The sequence below is a fragment of the Cupressus sempervirens genome, chromosome 4 (assembly GCF_028749045.1).
Source record: "Cupressus sempervirens isolate cs-2001-9-10 chromosome 4, ASM2874904v1, whole genome shotgun sequence".
Taxonomy (NCBI): Eukaryota; Viridiplantae; Streptophyta; class Pinopsida; order Cupressales; family Cupressaceae; genus Cupressus; species Cupressus sempervirens.
The window spans coordinates 856,104,649-856,124,375 of NC_143121.1; positions in this window are offsets into that span (position 1 = coordinate 856,104,649).

Sequence of the window (19,727 nt, forward strand, 5' to 3'; positions counted from 1 at the left end):
CCAAGCACATAGAGATGCTTAGCCTAATAAGCTCCAAAGGACCTCAAGAAGGTGGGTGACATAAAAAATAAATCCAAAATTGATTCCTCCATCCTATCCCTTCACTCCATGCAAAAAATGGACTTTTTCCTCTAGTGGGTTTAGGAGGGAGAGCTCATTCTTGCTTCAAACCCTAACTGTTGTCTAAGGTAAATAATAAAATTGAAACTTCAAATCTTACTATTTTCAATGACCAAAAGGTCTTAACACAAAATCTACAAAATTAAAGAAGACTTATACAATAAAAAAATGAAAAACTATGAGCTAAGGAAGCAAAGCAATACACAAAATGGTACTCACTGTCATAATAGTACTCTGAGATTTCCCACCAAGAACTTGATAACTTTATTTATTCAACTTTTGTACCACAATCAACCCCTTCCTCGGTTGAAAAAAATAAGATATAGGTCATGAAATTTGACCTTTCACCTTCTTTCACATTTGATCGATCATTCAATGGCCATGATTGTTGGCCTTCCAAAAATTGCAAAAATTTCTCAGCAACAAAAATTGTTGCTTGACAACTTTTCATCTTTTATTGCTTCTACAATCTAAATACCTTTAAATGGATTTAAAACTTGCTAAAACATAGGAAACTTATTACAAACATAAAAATTCATGTTTTGGGTCAAATCCCAACATTGACTAATGTTGACTGACCCAGATCTTGCACATAGGTCTTATTACAAACATGAACCAAAATACTTTAATGAACACAAAAGATGCTTGAAACCTAGCCTATTGATTTATGTCAATCTAAGACACTTATTACCATCCTAACATATCAAAATTATGATTTTACCTGACTAGTCAAGACCTTGGGCCCCTACACCATATTCACCCATGACATGATTCTCACTTCCCTATTTAGACACCTTTACTTCAACCATTTTCTTGCCTTCTAGATTTGCTTTGCATTCTTCACTAAAACTGCCTATGCCCATTTGACATGATGTCTGAAAGAAGTTTCCTATTCTGGACTCCAATTATAGTAGGATTATATACAAAAATGGATTTGATGAAAAAACTTTAGAAATATTCAAAGGAAGCATGTGTAAATCCATACTCAAGAAACTTTTCCATGATGCTCTTTGATGTTCCTTGCATATGTTAAAATGGGAGATGGAGAAGGCACATGATTTGTGTGACAAAATTTCTCAACCATATGTCATTTCATTTCATGGAATGTTTATAGAATATGTAAAAAATGAATATTTTGAATGTCTTTAAAAGTAGTCAAGAAAATGCATCCCCTCCTTGTACCAAAATGGGAGCTTCAGAACAATGGGTGGGTATTCTTCAAAGAGGAATGTTGTTAGATGTGATAGTTGCAACTCCTTTGCTACATATGATTTCAAATTTGATAAAAAATAAATGATGTGAGATTTTTTTCATGATGCCTCAAATAAATGTGTTTTCATCGATTACATTGGTTGCAGGTTACTCTCAAAATGAATTGGGTAAAAAGTCTTTAGAAACTTTTAGTAAAATATATTCTAAAAATTATTGTCTATGACTCATTACAAGAGATGAACCAATAGATTTTGTTGTGAAAGTAAGTTATCTTTCAAAAATCAACGAAATGTGTACTAAAAGTACTATTAAACCATAAAATGTAAGCATTGTATAAATACATGATGAAGTATACAACTAAGATCAATAAATAAATGTGACTTTTATATATGCAATCGCATGTCTACTTCATTCAATGTAGCATACATTTCTCCTAGAGTTTATATCTTCTTAACATAAAGATGATGATAAGTGTAAGTTTGCATTTACAAGAATGTATCAATAAAATGTGTTCTTATTATAGTTTTTTAGTACAAAATCAAAGCATAGTATAAATGCATAAGGTAATACATGACTAAAATAGATAAGGAATATGGAAATATTTGTATGAAAGCACATATATCTATTTCATTCAATGTAACATATCTTTTGTATAAGGTTGTGAAACATATATTTGTTTGCAATGCTTGTGACGGTATGTATGAGTTTTCATCTTGAAGGATATATTGAAAAAAAATTATAAACACAATGAACATATTCATTATAGTCTATGAAAATTTCAAATATTCTTCTCTTTTATGAATTTCATACTCTTAAGTACTATTTATGGTGCACATGATCATTTAACATTATAGATCTCATACTTGTAGACATAGATAGCAGAAGAGATGAGGGAATATATAAGGAGATGTAGAGATATTGAGATGAAAGGGAGATATAGAGAAATATAGGAAGAAAAGTGATGAGAGAGGTAAATGTACATAAATAGCTAATAGGATGGGAGAAAGAGTGAGAGACGGAAAGAGAGTGAGAGGGAGCACGAGAGGGAGATGAATGTTCTTATAATAAAGTATACTTATAAGTACATTATAAATAGATATACATATAAAACATTTGATATTAAATTAATTTTTTTATTATCATGCATTAACTATCAATAACATTCAAGAATAATGTACTCCATGTTGTCCTTAGACTAAAACTAATATACTTGGATATATGATGATCCAAATTATCCAGAACAACTTTTTGAAAGCCATGGTCTAAACATTTGCAACATTTTGAACAATTGTTTTTGAGTCTATAGAAACATAAACTTTGCACACTCTTATTATGAATGGTGGCATTCATAGAAATGAAGTTACACATGCAACCACATGCAACTCCATTCCCATCTCTATAAAAGAGATGCATCTCTTTCATCCTTCTACTACTCTTCTACACATAATTTTGATGTTATTGTAATGAGGTAATTTTGTCCAACTCTTTCTCCCTCTCTTTCCATAGGCTTTTCCCTCATTCATAATATTAGACAAGGGGCTTTCTTTTTTTTCCCGTTTCAAAATATTTGTCTCCTTGGGTTCTCTCCATTGGTGTTGTTGACATTAAGTCAAGTTTGTTATTAGTGACAACACTTATTTAGATTTTGTATGGTTACCGAACTCTATGAATAGTCTTCAGTGTTTACCAAGCAGTTCAATGTTCGCCGACCTTTGCAATTTCTACTGAGTTAGCAACATAAGTCAAGTGAAGCCAGTTTTAACTAAGTTGAATGAAGAATAGTGTCTACCAAGCACAGTTGTGGTAAACAAGGAATGTAGTTTATATCGAGTGATACTTTATCTACCAAGTCACCAGTGTATACCAAGTTCGAAACTACATTGAAGTGATTAGTATGAATCGAGCCTCTACTTCTACCAAGTGCATAATGATGCCAAGTAATGAAAGTGGACATTGTGTATCAGAAATTCACCAAGTCAATTTTTAGAGCCCGAGTATCTACATTTGGGCCAACTTTGTAATATTGGTGTTTAACTTGTGTAATGGCCAACCTTGTAATTATGTGAATTGGATTGATATATATGTTATGTAGTGTATCATATCCAAGTGTGTAACATATTTTTGATATGAGATATTGTGAATGAAATGCAAGCATGCGAATGTGAATCAGTAGCATATTAAAGTGTATTAGAAGGCCATATCAGGAGCAACAGAGTTACAATAGAGGTGATCAATACTTCAAGGATCTCAATCAGAAATTCAGTTTTAAGTCAGAGATCTATTGTTTCATCCTAACAAGTGAATTTGCTTCAAATCCTTTAACAGGGTAGACTTAACAGTCTTTTCTTTAAATCTCTTTATCGAGTGCATACTTCATTGTATGTTTGTAAAACCTCTAACAAGGTGGACCTAGCAATCCTAATTGCTCATAATAGGGAATATCATCAGAAGTGATCATTGTAAGCCTTAACAGACCAACTTTATGTTGTAGTATTGAAGTTCTGTCGGTATCATCCCCACCCCAGTTTTACTTTCTATTTGGAAGGTTTCTAGGTCACCAAATATTGTGTTCAAAGTGTTTTATTCTTTTAGTTTCTCATGCATGTAGTAGATTAGATCTATTAATGGTAATTGGATTATGCTATTAAGTTCTGAATTCGTTTAAAGTTTTGAGGTTACTGATTCACCCCTCCCCTCTCAATAACCTAGCTAGTCTTGATTATTTCCAACAATTGGTATCAGAGCTTTTTGGTTCTTAGGATAAAGTTTGACAGCTTGAGCAAAGATCAAGGACAATGGAGATATTCAGACTTGACAAAGCTATTGACAATGAAAAGTTAGATCTAGAGATGGCCATAGCTCAACTCAAGAAAGCAAAAGAGCATCTTTCCCAATCTCTAAAAAGAAGGAAGGAACTTGCAAATAAGATAAATGACCACCAATATGTCGAAGAAAAGATTGAAGATTTCTTCCCCTCAAGTAGTTCAGATGAAGCAAATGATGCAATTAAAGAACTCCTAGAAAAGAACGGCTCCCTGCAGGAAGAAGTAAGAGAATTAAAAAGAGAATAAGAAAATCTTATTAATCAAGAAAATCTTATTAATAAGCTCTCCAATGCAAATGAAGAAATCATGAGTTTAAGATTTGAAAATGAAAGGTTAAGGAATGACTTAAACTCTGAAAGGAAAATCAATGAAAGGATGAAAGTTGATCTAAATTCTGAAAAGAAACTCAATGAAAGAATAATGAAATCCCAAGAAGACATGGATTAATTGAATCAGAAAAGTGATTAGAATCTTTATAGGCAAAAAGGTAAGGTAGGACTTGGATACAAAGAAGAAGGTGAATCCTCCAAACAAGGTGCTCAAAGGAATCAAAGACCTACTTGCAATTACTGTGGTAAGATAGGTCATACATCAAATAAATGTTGGAGTAATGGAAAGGAAAAATTCAATGGAAAATGCTACAATTGTAGTCAGCATGGTCATAAGGCTAATGAATGCAAAGAAAAGCCAAAGTTTGAGGGCAAGTGTCACAGATGCAAGAAATAAGGTCACAAGGCATCTGAGTGCAGATCTAAGTTATTCAATCTGGCTGAACAATTTGTGAAGGCAATATTTGGTTGGGACTACAACACTTGGTGTAGGTGTCATTACTGTGGAGAATATGGACACATTGATATGAATTGCACGTTAGACATCACATGAGAAGAAAGGATACCACCATAAGATGTTACATGTACTGAACTTGGTCATATAACTAAGAATTGTATGAATACAGGTAGAGTTGAAGATGAAAAGAAAGCAAAAGTAGATAGCATCAGGAAGTAGATGAGATAGCAGTAGATTCCCAAATCTACCAAGAAAGCTAGTTCAAGCGATGATAGTCATGTCACTCAAGAAGTGGGTGACTCCACCATTTCCAATTAAGTTCTTAAGGAAGAACTGGAACTATGTTTACAAGGTCACATCTTAAATAGTTCTAAATTGAAAGGAAGTAAAGATTCATATTGGTATTTAAGATATAGAAGAATCATTAGCAAGATCAGTAATAACTATCACCAAATTGACTTCTCTACCAATCAAGGTTGGGTCATGGACTCTACCGAGCGAAGTCAAGAGTAACATGGTTATGTTTGGTTGTCGAGTTACAAGCTTTCACCAACCAATCCTTACAAATAGTGGATGATAGGTTTTCATGCACAATGTCATTATGGCTTTCATCATACCGAGCATTAATGGTTATTATTTATCAAAAGGCAAGAAATTAACTTTATTTTCAACATGAATTTGGTATATTGAGAACAAAGCAATTTCTAGAGCATCTCAGTGACCTTAAGCAAAATTTGCGATAAAAGTTTCTCGAAGAATTTTCTCACCTTACTGAGTTATCATGGCATCTAGTAGCAGCAACAAGGTGAAGAAAGGATCTGAAATGTTGGTGTGAGGTGTTGAATGGAAAGCCCCTAACTTGAAACTAGTGCTAGTGATCGTCGAATCCCTTGACTTGAATGGAGCTCAGTTGTAGATATCACCTAAGGTACTTCTCATAAATGAAATTCAAACTCATTTTAAATGTGCAGTTCAGGAGATAGGAACCCTTCAAATGGATAATGCCATTTTTGAACTTTGTGTGAATGGTATTCTCAAACTTGAGCACAAGCATTTGGAAGAGAAAGGTTTAACCCATATTCCTCACCTGCCTTAGAACTTTGAAATCAAATGGATTAGGTATATCCTAAGTCAAGTTCATAATGGTCAACTATGGTTAGAGCAACCAGTTTTAATTACCAAGAAAATGATACATCACATTACTAGTCTCTCCATGCTCACCAAAGCTAAGATCACTAAAACTCTAGGTTGGGATGAGTTGCAAAAGAAAACCCTAGTCGAGTGGGATGATAGAGGAATGAAGATTAGCAATGTATCTAATATAGAACTAATTTGGCATTCATGTAATAGCAGACAAGATTTATAGTTCAAGCCAACTCAATAGTGTGTTATGTGAAGCAGTTGACTTAGCATATAAGGTCGTAAAGAAGAATTTGTCATATGACCTAGTAAATTTTTTGTTGAAGTAGCTAATCAAAAATATGGAAAGCATTAGAAATTCAAAGAATAACCCATGCAAATTTGGTTCATTGTTGACATGTTTGTTCTTCTATGTTCAAAAATTTTTCCCCTCTAAAGGCACTATTGTATAGAGAAACAACACACTAGTTTTATATTAGATAAATGAGCATATCACAGAAATGGGTGAAAATTTTGACAGTATCATGGATAATTATTTTGAAGATTTCAAAGAAAAGATGAATAACAGATTTAGGATACCAAAGAAGTTAGTTGAAGATTATAAGGATGATGTTTGCTTTATGGTAGATAGTGATAGAGTATACATCCAGGTAGTAAGGCCTAGAGTTGTGTGGGTAAAACCTCTTTTATATGAGGTTAACATTGATGAGGTGAAGGAAATCATTGAAGTCTTGGTAAATGAGCCTGTAGATCCAAAGGCACCTCCTATGATGAGGCTGAAGCAAGAATTGAACTTGAGATCAAGCTTCCACAGATGGTAAACAAAGGAAAGAGGAGGATAACAAAATTGAAAACAAAAATCACCCCTCTTATGATTACTGAAGGAAAAGGAGAAGATGTGGAAGAATTCAAAAATGAAGAGGAATCAGAAAAGGAAGTAGAGACAGCAAGGAAGAAAGGCAAGGTGATTATCACCAAACCATCCAAGCCATCCACGACAGTATTTACAAGGAGATCCAAGAAGAAAGTAGGAAAAGATGGTACTAAAGTTGTGTTTAGTAAGCCTCCTCTCACCCTCCAGGAAAGATTGAAACAAATGGAAGAAGGTGCAAGTATAACTAACTTTAAATCATTAAAGTATGAGACCAAGACTGAGGCTAAGAAGAAACAGATTGAGGAATTGGTGCTAACCAAGATGGGCAAATGGAAGTATTCCCTTGATCAAATAGCATCTCAAATTTCTAATGATCTATTAGAAAGATTGAAGCCAAGATGGGACTCAGCCAAGCAGACAAAAAAATACATCTATGAGAAAAATCTAAGGCAGTTGTTACCGAGCATTACCAATGTTGAGGTAAAAGAATCTATGAAGAAAAATGAAGACAAGATGACTATTAGATTTCATACTTGTTTAATTTTGTTAAACGACATAGAGCATGTAGTCAAGGATGCGACAGGTATGTGGAAGAATATTTATCACTTGCATAAAGAAAGTGACTTTCTAGTAGAAGTCAAGGATGATGATAGTGACAAGGATGAAGAAAATAAAGAAGACTCCACTCCATGTGTTACAATTGATGCAAAAGAATATCAGGAATTAATGAAGGATGATGAAGAAGAAAAAGAGGAAGAAGCTGAAGAGGAAGCCAGGCAAGAAGAAGAAGAGATTGCCCCAGTCAAGATAGTTGCAGTTGCCATAGCTTTACTTCCTCACTCTCCAACAAAACTTACAACATCATTAAGCTTAGAGAAAGCTTCAGCATAATTGATTGTGACAACCATTGATACATCAAATGTCCAATCAGTCCCTACTACCTCTCAGCTCAGCACATCATAGATAGAAGTGTCCACCACTTCATCCACCGAGTTGCAGCATCGTTCAGTTACCAAGCCCACCTCAACAATGGATACAGAGTGTTCCACAATTTTAAGTTCTTTAGTAGTAAGTGTAGTTTTTGGATTCTTCAGTTTTGGCTACTTCAGTTGTGCATACTCCAATTAGTGCTTCAATTACACATACTTCTGTCAGTACTTCACTTGCTAATATTTCGGCTTTGGGAAGTTTGGTAAATACATCAGTTTTTTATTCAGTAAGTATTCCACCATAGGCACTCTACAAGTTTTCATTGCCAGTCCTACTATTTCCACTATTGTTCTATTCTGAATCCTAAAGCATTATCTTCAAAGTTAGCTCAACCAAGAATTTTGATTAGTGGAAAGGAAATAGATGAAGAGATAGATCTAGATAAGGTAATTGAAATTCCCAAGTGGGACTTTGATAATGCCACTGCATATCAAATGTAATTAGCTAGTCAACTCCTCCATAAGAAAGCAATACAAAAGAAACTCAGAGAAGAGAGAGATAGAGAATATAGGATTATTGAGGATGCAGAGAATATTTTGATAGATGCTATAGGTGTTGAAGTTGATACTTCTCAACACATTTTGTTGCAATTAGAAGAGGTAGTCAGTGAATTCAAAGAAGATTCCAATGGCAAGATAAGTTAATTGAGAAAGCATAAAAGAAGTTTGATAACAAAATTCTTGAGTACATTGCTCAACAAATAGCTATCCAGTAGCTAGAGCTTTCTTCAATTTTGACAAATCTTGAAATTTCTTACACAAATGTAACATCTCTTTTTGCAAAGTTATGTGATACTATCGAGTATACTAAGGAAATAAAGAGAAAATTGGATAAAATTCATGAAGATATGATGGCTAGTGCAAAGAAGTTGCAGCTTGACCCTAGTTCAAGCTTTACACATCATATGAAGATAATATTCTTATTAGATATGCAAGCAAAATTATTGAGAAAGGAAGCAAGGATATGGTCTACACTCATAGAAATTCAGAACATGATCCTTCCCATCATGGATACAATGCATAAGCACATTTCCTATTCTAAAACATTGATCCATGACAATAATTTCTCAATTGCAGATCACATGATCGAGCTCTCTGCAGAAGTACAAGTTGCTCTTCAAACTTGCCAAGTTTTGCAAGATAACTGGGACAAGACCTTAGCTTTTATTCTTAAGGTACACTCTAAATTTCTCTTACATTTTGGTGTCTCCATATAAGTAGATTGTGTATAAATCTTTGGCATTATTGTCAAAAAGGGGGAGAGACATGTATTTAATTAAGGAGGAGAGATATTTGTAAATATCATAAGAGAAAGATACCATACCAGGAGATATATGCAGTATTTTAGTATGCCTGACTAGATATGTATATTGTATGGGGGAGATATATGCAAAGAAAATGTATATAACAGAGTTACAAAGACAATTTTTGAAAAATCTCAAAAAAAAAAGCATTCTAGTACCAAGCCAATATCACACTATATATAAGTTTTGGCTGATAAGTGTTTTTGTCACTAATGCCAAAGGGGGAGATTTTTGACATTAAGTCAAGTTTTTTATTAGTGACAACACTTATTCAGATTCTGTATTGTTACTGAGCTCTTTGAATAGTCTTCAGTGTTTACCAAGAAATTCAGTGTTTACCAAGCAGTTCAGTGTTTTTCGAGCTTTGCAGCTTCTACCGAGTTAACAACTTAAGTCAAGTGAAGCCAATGTTAACCAAGTTGAATGAAGAATAGTGTCTATCGAGAACAATTGTGGTAAACATGGAATGCAGTTTATATGAAATGACAATGTATCTACTGAGTCACCAGTGTATACTGAGTTTGAAACTATGTTGAAGTGATTAGTATGGACCAAGCCTCTACTTCTATTGAGTGCATGATGATGCCGAGTAATGATAGTGGATGTCGTGTATCAGAAATTCACCAAGTCAGTTTTCAGAACCCGAGTATCTACATTTGGGCTGACTTTGTAATATTGGTATTAAATTGTGTAATGGCTAACCTTGTAATTATGTGAATTGGACTGATATATATGTTATGTATTTTATCATATCCAAGTGTGTAACATATTTTTGATATGAGATATTGTGAATGAAATGCAAGCATGCGAATGTGAATCAATAGATGAGTAAAGTATATTAGAAGGCCATATTAGGAGTATCAGAGTTACATCTATCACATAGAGGTGATCAATACTTCAAGAATCTCAATCAACAATTCAATTGTAAGCCAGAGATCTATTATTTCATCCTAATAGGTAAATCAGCTTCAAATCCTTTAACAGGGTAGACTTAATAGTCTTTTCTTTAAATATCTTTATCGAGCACATACTTCATTATATGTTTGTAAAACCTCTAACAAGGTGGACCTAGCAATCCTAATTGCTCCTAACAGGGCAAATCATTAGAAGTGATCATTGTAAGCCTTAATAGGCCAAATTTATGCTGCACTATTGAAGTTTTGTGTGTATCATCCCCACCCCAGTTTTACTTTCTATTTGGAAGGTTTCTGGGTCACCAAATATTGTGTTCAAAGTATTTTATGCTTTTAGTTTCTCATGCATGCAGTGGATTAGATCTATTAATGGTAATTGGATTATGCTATTAAGTTTTGAATTTGTTAAAAGTTTTAAGGTTACTGATTCACCCCTCCCCTCTCAGTAACCTAGCTAGTCTTGATTATTTCCAATAGGTGTATACTCTTGAAGCTTGGATATTTATTGGTAACATCTCTTCATCATTAACTCAATTGAATTAATTAAGTTTCCTTGCTCTTATTTATCTTTTCTTATAGCAAGTTATGCCTAACGCATGAAGAGGTACCAGAATTCTAGGATGTAGTCACTTCAAAAAATCATAGAAAAAAAAGTACTCATCAAAAAATTATGAAAAAATACATAACTTCTAGATCTACTCTTACCAATCATCTTACCAAAGGTGTTTTCAAAATACAAAATATAACTACATGTTTTTTTGAGCGCACCAAAATAACTATGTTAAGTTTTTCAACAAAAAATAGGAAGATATTTTTGTGTGCACAAGGTTTGGCCCCTTAATCTTATCCACTTAAAAAAAAACTTAGTAGTTTAGAAACTAGATTCAAATTAATACAATGTTTGCATTTTACACATTTTCTCATTTTGAGTGCATGACCCTCAAATGGGTCTTCCAAGATCAGGTTTATTTGATTTTAGAAAAAAGGTGTCTGCTTATACCCCCCTTTTTACACACCATCTTGGTGCACACACTCGAATCCTGTACTATTTTGGATTCACTTGTGTTTTAACATTTTGGATTCACATCAAATTATCCATGATGAAGATGAGAATGAGAGACTAAAAGGAAAAATAAATGATTGTGATGCAAAAACTATTTTAGTTAAATAACAGTATCACAATTTATGTTGAATAGCAATATCACAATTTGACTTGTGAAAAAATATCTTATGCTTATCAATTGTTGAGCTAAAGATGTTTTCTAATGGAAACATATCACCTACTTATCAATTGTTGAGATAAAGATGTTTTCTAATGAATAGTTCATAAGGCACATCACTTGGTGAAAGTTTTGCAAATGCAGTTGGAAGCAAAGTGGGTTTAATAATAGAGGAAACTATGTAGTTAAGCATGCTAAAGCTTAAGTAATACTAGAATGGGTGACCTCTAGAGAGGTCTCAATACTTCACCTCTATGTGCATCACCTAAATCCAATAAGTGTGAAGTGTTACAATCATTCTCATGAGATATGGCTCTATGTGAACCACTAAAAAACTATACAATTGAGTCCTAATAATAATATTACAATTCAACTTATTCTGGAAAAATATCTCCTACTTATCATTTGATGATCCTAAGGGGGTTTTTAATGAATGATTCATAAGGCACAACACTTCGTGCAATTTTCACAAATGAGGTTGAAAGTAGAGTGGGTTAAACCATGTAGGAAACTTTATAGTTAAGTGTGCTCAAGTTGGAGTAGTACTAGGATAGATGACCTCCTAAGAAGTCTTAGTGCTTCACCTTTGTGTGGATCACCTAGATACAATGAGTGGCTATGTTCCATCATTCTTGTGAGAGATGGATTAGTGTGAACCACTACTCATGAAACTTAGGTCAATGACTTTGACTAAAAACTACACAATTGAATCCCAAGAACAATATCATAATTGCTAAACTTAATTTTAATAAATCTAGATCTCAGTGTAGCGTCTAGATTAAATGGATTCAATTGTGTTTTATTTTTTACTGACATTTTAGATTCATGATTGGGGATCTCTCATTAGGATGGGAGAGTACAAGAAAAATATAAAAGATAAATGATTGTTAAACTTATTTTTAATAAATGTCTGCAAAAGAATTCATCTTAGTGTAACTTCTAGATTAGACTATGTGTATATTTTTTGCATCAAAATTTCACATCATATTCCATGATCCAAGATGACAAAAAGGAAAAGGACAAAAAAAGATAAAATAAATAAATAGTTGTTAAACTTATTTTTGATAAATGTCTAAAAAGTTATCTTCAAAAAGAAAAATGTTATCTCCTTTAAATAATCTCAAACATTTGACTTGACCTATTTACATTAAAAAGATTGATACTTAAAAGAAAAATGTTATCTCCTTTAAATAATCTCAAAGATTTGACTTGGTCTATTTACATTAAAAAATTGACACTTTTAATGCATTTGGTATTTTTTTAAAGTTATCACTAGAAAGAAAATTAATAGTAAAAAGGAAAATTAGAGTTATAATATTAATCATTAAAGAAGAAAATTAGAGTTATTATATTTTAATGATTCTTTATTGTAATTTTTTTTTCAAAATCATTTAATATATTCTTTAAATTATATTTTATTGATTATTTCAAGTGTTTATATTTGATTTTTAAAAAAAAAAATATTAAACTAAAAACAATTGTCACCGAATTTTTGTTATTGAAAATTCTAAATTATGTTATGGTTTGTTGACATAGATATTTATATTTCATCTACTTCAATAGAATTGTGATACATATTGTATACTTGTGATATGATAGTGTATAATGTTCATAATCTTGAGTTATAATTTGATTTTTTGCGCATGCATTATAATTGAGATGATTATTTCTGATTAGTTACTTTTGTTGTTTGAGTGGTTGTAAGAGAGTATTTTCCTCTAAGGAGAAAGAAAAAGTGTCACTAGGTATAACATGCAAATATGGTCATGAGATTTGAACTATCTGAGACTCTAACCTAGTAAAGTATTGTCCAGGTTGAGGTTGATACTAAGCCTAGAAAGTAAAAGGTTGTGTTAAAGTATTGAATGCACATTCCAACATAGATATAAAATAGAGATCAATTTATGATATTAACTCGATATGACATTGCATTTTTATTGTTATAATATACTAATGCTAAATCCATTTGCACTTGTAGATAAGAGATGAAGAAAGTAATGAAATAAACATATTATGAAGAAATAAAAGAGCAAGATTTTGTAATTAAAAAAATCAATTTGATAGTAGTAGTAACGCAGTGAATAATTTGATAGAATATCTCAAACAAATGTGGTGTCATGTAATGCCATTATTTTAGGATATACAAAAATTAGTTAATCTTTAAAGGTTCTACAAACTTTCAAGCAAAGGTAGTTGGTAGTTGTAAAGAAACTCCACAAAAAATTCAAAAACATTCTTGTCTGTGCTAGAATTGGAGGGTTGGAACATAATATGAACATCTATCAAATGATAAAATGGAGGGTAACTTCCCAAGTAGGAATGTACGGAACGTGTGGGAGCATGTGAACTATTTTCTAGAATGCCTCAAAGAGATGTGTTCTATTGAACTGCAATGATTGTAGTGACCAATACCATGAGTTATGATGAGACCATGCAAATATGGGTATATAACAGATTATGAACTTCTAATTGCATCACAACTTAAGAGAAACATTGCAACTTAGTGTTACAAGATTTCACCACTATTATATTGAAATATTGTAAGCATGAGCCATTTAAGATCAGAAATATGAGCACACAATTGAAATTTAAGAAAAATGTTACAACTAAAAATAGAGCTACACACATCAATGAAAATAAGGACAATACAAATCCTAAAATTTGAGATCTTTACTAGTAGTGCTTGTTGACAATTCCAATGAATTATATTTTAAAGGAGAAAATACTAATGCAATGTACATATTGATCTCATTTTTTAGGGAATCAAGTGGAAAAGAGCACAACTCATACTATGATATGATTCGACTAGTAACTGTATTTCTAAAATAATAACACGATTTTTGAAAATAAGGCTTCATTAAAAACTAGTTTTTTGTTCACGTATGGTGAAGAGGGGTTTCTTGTCATTTTCCTTTTAGAATCAAGTTTGCATGATCTTGGGAAGGAGGAATGAACAATAAGGGAATGCTTTGTAAGCTAAGAAGAAAGCTCATAAGGTAGCATGAAATCTAAGATTATAACTAAAAAATATATTTTTATAATTTATGAGCTTTTAAATTTTTTATGTAAATTTTGGTGTTCAATTTAAAAAAACCAACATCTCAACATCACCATTCACTTCATCAGAATAATTAAAACCTAGATTGTTCATAAGGACATTTTTTTCATGAAAGTGTAATGACTAAATGGAAGGATGGATGTACAATAGCTGGTGCATCAAAGAAATGATTAATAAATAAGCTCCATATAATGAATCAAATGGATATAATAATAATTTAAGAATCAAAGAATAACATACAAAAATAACTATGCATTTGTAAGGGAGCCTACCTGCACAACTCTTGTTTTGTCATTTGTATTGCTTTACTAAATTATCTAAAACCTATTTTCTATCTTCATGAAAAATATGTATTAATATAGCAACAAATAATGCATAACTCAATGATTTTGCGGGTAAAAGCACAAACCTGTGTCGCCTTTTATAAAGGAGAAGTGATATCAGAATTTAAAGTCTTCAACTTTAACGAAATAAAAGTGGCATTTGTGCTTAGAATTTGAAGATGATGTAAACTAATGAAATGTGTAAAATTGGATGAAGTTTATGTCTATAATTTTATTTTTTTAAATGGAGTGAAAATTTTATTTATTTTTGAATTTTTAAAGTGTATTTTTTAATTTTTTAAAAATACTAAAAATATAGATTTTTTTTCCTGTCAAACAAATATATGCAAATGTTCATATTTTGGTTTGATTTTGGAATATGTTAGAGTTAACATGTATACCAAGTGCACCAAAAAATAAAAATTGAAATTCGGCTAATATTTTTGAAGTTATAACTGGTCAAAGTTAAAGTTATTAGAAATTGACAGTCTTTTTCTCCCATCAAACTTTTTCCATCAAATCTACATATTTTTTTAAAAAAATTACATATTCTTGAAGAAGACTCTCCCCTCTAGTGCAATGTAAAAAAAATTTAATTTTTTAACATGATTTACTATTTTTTTCTTATTTTTGAATAGACATCTTCCTAAATCTTAAGATACCTACTTGTAATATTTTCAAATTATAACATATTATTCATAATCAAAATTTTAAAAAAAATTATATGATCATAATCGTAACTCCGAGAACTAAAAAAGTATATTTTTAGTTTTAAAAAAAAATTCAATTTAGTAGGTCAAATTGGCCTTCAAATTGAGATGTTTACAGAAGTTCTGATTTTTGCTTGTTTGGTTGCCACATAGGATACCACATAGACTGTTTCGGTCGAAACTATTTCGGCCGAAACAATTCCGACCGAAACCCCTATCAGAAGATTAAACTGTCAGTGGTTAATGTCACTGTTTGATATAAAAAAAAATGTTTTTTCTTTTTTAAAAAATTAAATATACAGGACATCAAAAATTGGAAGAGGATTTTCAAAAGACAATTAATTTTGAAGCAATTTGCAACAACTATTCAGCGGATTTAATCAATATTGCAAAGGATCGAATATTTTGAAGGTGCTTTTTTTCTCGTCTACTTATTTTTATTTTTATGTATTATATATTGAACCATTAGCTGATATTTAGTGAAATCTAAATTTATTTATTTTTGTTTCTATAGATTGAAATATTCAATGGGTAGTAAAAGGAAAAGATCAAGGAAATATGATAGAAAAAGAGATGACAAAATGAAAGGTCATAAAAAACATAATCAAAACCAACCTACTAAAATTCCTGAATAGGATGAGATTCATGAAGAAAATGAAAGTAATGAAGAGGAAGAAATTAACAGTTCTATTGATAGAGACAAATTAGAAAGCATAAAAAATTTGATGGATTTGGATGAAGAACTACTTTTTAACCAAATTTCATCTAAAGATATGATAAATGATAACACTATTAGAAAGCATTTTCAGAACATGTGGGATAAATATTTCAAGGATAAAAGTATATTTGGATAGGCATAATTATTTGTCAAGTTAATTAGGAGAAAAGATATGAGACTTGTTTTAGAGTTGTTGGGTGTTGATAACAGGAAAAGCCATGCGCATAATATTAATAAAACAATAGTTGAAAACTTGCAAAATGCTTATAACAAAATTGACAACACAACTCGAGGAGGTGATTTGAGTAATGCACGTAGAGCATTGATGACTACTATATCTAGTAGAAAATTGACACATAGAAAATAGGTACGTGCAACTTCTGATGTACTACATTTATCTAGAAGAACTGTCTAGAGATACATCAAGAGGAGAAATATGCTAGATGATAACATTGAGAATAACTAGGTGAATATTTGTAGAGTTCCTTGAAAAGACAAGATTTCTGAAGAAGTAAAAAGACAAGTTATTGAATTTTGGACCACACATTCTCATGTTTCTTCCAGCAGGCGTGATACTATACAAATTAAAGATCAAGAAATAGGGGCCAAAATTGAACATCCAAAACATTTCATAGATATAACTCAAAGTGAATTATTTGAAGCATTCAAACAAGAATTTTCAAATGTCAAAATATGTCAGAGAATGTTTGAGAGTTTACGTTCTTCCTTTGTACGCATAAATAAGATGCGTGAAACTTGTTGTTGTAGAAATCATGTTGAATTTGGTCTACACTTGCAATCATTTAAAAAAGTTATGGCAGTACTTGATCCTAATTTGGTCATCCCTAGCAGTACAACACAATTTGTGAGGTCCATATTATGTGATAAATTAGAAGATTCAGATGAATTCAAAGTGCAATGCATCAAAAATTAGTGTGAAGATTGTGGAGATTTACACAATTTTTTTGAAATTATGCAAGTTGAGAATATTAATGAATCCACACCAGTTTCATGGATGAGATATGAATATGAGACATACCAAAATAATAGAGGAGATGAAACCAGAAAAATTGTATTGAAGGAGAGTGAATTTCATTATGATGAGTTCATGACCAAGTTTCGTCCATTGATATATCCACATATCCAACATTGTCATGGTGCACGATGGCAAGCTAAACAGTTTCGTGATTCCAAAAATTGTTTTCCACCTAGTTGTATACTTTTAGTTGTAGATTTTTCTGAGAATTATACATTTGCACCTCATACAGAGCTCCAAGGCCAATATTATCATTCTGAACAAGTTGCAATATTTGTGCAAGTGACCTATAGACATGCACAATTTGAGGTGGATCAGTTAGAAAGATTTGATGAAAATGAACGCATCATCATCAAAGAGGTTCATTTCTATATTAGTGATGATAGAGTTCATGACAGGAGTTATGTGGCTCATTGTTTTGCAATGTTCTCTGAAGATCTCAGAAATCGTGGAGTAAATGTTTTAGAGCACTGGATTTGGTCTGATAGATGTGCAGGTTAGTATACACGAAATAGTTACACATTTATTTAACTTTATTTTAACTTATATTTATTTGGACATGTCTATTTCTATTTGATATATGTACACGGATAATTGTAGATACTTATCATGTTTCATGTTCATAGGAAAATTCAAATTTGCAAAAGCATTTAATTGGTTACCGATGCAACATGCTAGAACCAATGTTAGGTTTTTATGGAATTTCTTTGAAAGTGGACACGGAAAAGGGGAGCATGATGGAGCAGGAGCATGTATAAAACGTGCACTTCAACAACATGAACTTGTAGGTAAATATATGCATTTTTTAAATGTGCATCTTTAATACTCTAGTAGCATATATTTTAAATTTTATATATACATGCATATTGTATGTACATACAAGGAATAAGATAGAGAGCGCAAATCAAATTGTTGAATGGTGCATAGTTTATTTTGCTACCCGAGATACTGAATACAATAAGCATTACTTTTGGGAGGTGAAAGGTGAACTAAGTTATATTTATTTTTAATGTATTTTTCAAATCAAGTTGAGTTTTTAATTAAATATTTATTTTGAAATATGACAATTATTTTTTGTATTTTTAACAGATATAGATCGATCTAATCCTTACAAGTGTCAAACGATTCCTAGTATTAGAAGTTTACATCAAGTGATGACTATAGGAAACCATAAACCTCTAGTAATTAAAGTAAGAGAGAAAACATGTTTTTGTGATGACTGCATTAAGGACAATCTAGTGAGTGCATGTGAAAATATTGGGAATGGATATGTTTCACATTGGGATTTGAAGGAGATAGTTATAAAGCCTCCTTTTGAAGATGTTGACATTGACATTGACATTCATGATCCTGTATATTTAGCTGATTATGAGCGCATTTCTGATTTAGTTATGGTAGATTTGTGTGCATATATACATATATATAAATTAATATACATGTATATTTGTTTTAAAATTAATTTATATTTAACTATATTTTTATATACATGCAGGAGATATTTTTGCAATTCAAGCCTTACTAGATAATGCGAAAAATGTGGATTGTTATCTTTTAAGATGCACAAAAGCAAAACACAAGTTGCTAGAAGGAACTATAGATGCTGATCAACAATCATATCCAATTGGATCAGTTGTTATTGAAGGAACATATTATCAACAAATAAGGGTAATTGATAGTGGTATTGAATTTATTGAATACAAGCTTGGAGAAAAAGTTTTACACTACAGTAACCATGTTATAGCAACCAAATTACAATTTGAAGCAGTACAAAGAAAAGGACGTCATGGAAATCAAAAGTGAAAATTGCCTATTGAAGAATATGAAAAACTTCTAGAGATAATAAAAAGTAGAGAGGATCCTAACAATACATTGTTTGTGGAGCTCTAGTTTACCTATGTACTTATTGTGGAGCTCTAGTTGAGCTATGCCTGTATAGCTCTTATACTTTCATATTTAATATTGACAGGATATTTGTTTTATAAATTTTTGTACATTGGATCATTTATCTTGGATATGAAAAATTAGACATGTATTGTTATTTTTATTTAAATTTGACATGGATATCTCATTTAAGACTAGGTCTCTTAGGACCTCCCCTTAAGACAATCTATTAGAACCTCCCCTTAAGACCACCTATTAGAACATCCCCTTAGTACCACATTTTACTTGACCTCTCCTTAAGACAACCCCTTTAGTATTTGTATGTATTTATATGTACATTGTTTATGTTTTCTTACATATGATTGTTAATGTTGTCATGTATTTATGTACATATAATCTTTATATGTTCTTATATGATACATTCTTTATGTTTGTATATAATCATTATGTTCTTGCATGTATTAACTTTTACTAATTAAATATTGTAACATGCATTCTTTAGGTCACACTCTTTATATGTTCTTACATGTATATGTTATATGAACTATGTTACATATTACATACATTATATTTTATTAATTAAATGTTGTTAATTATAGTTAATTAAGAATGTATAT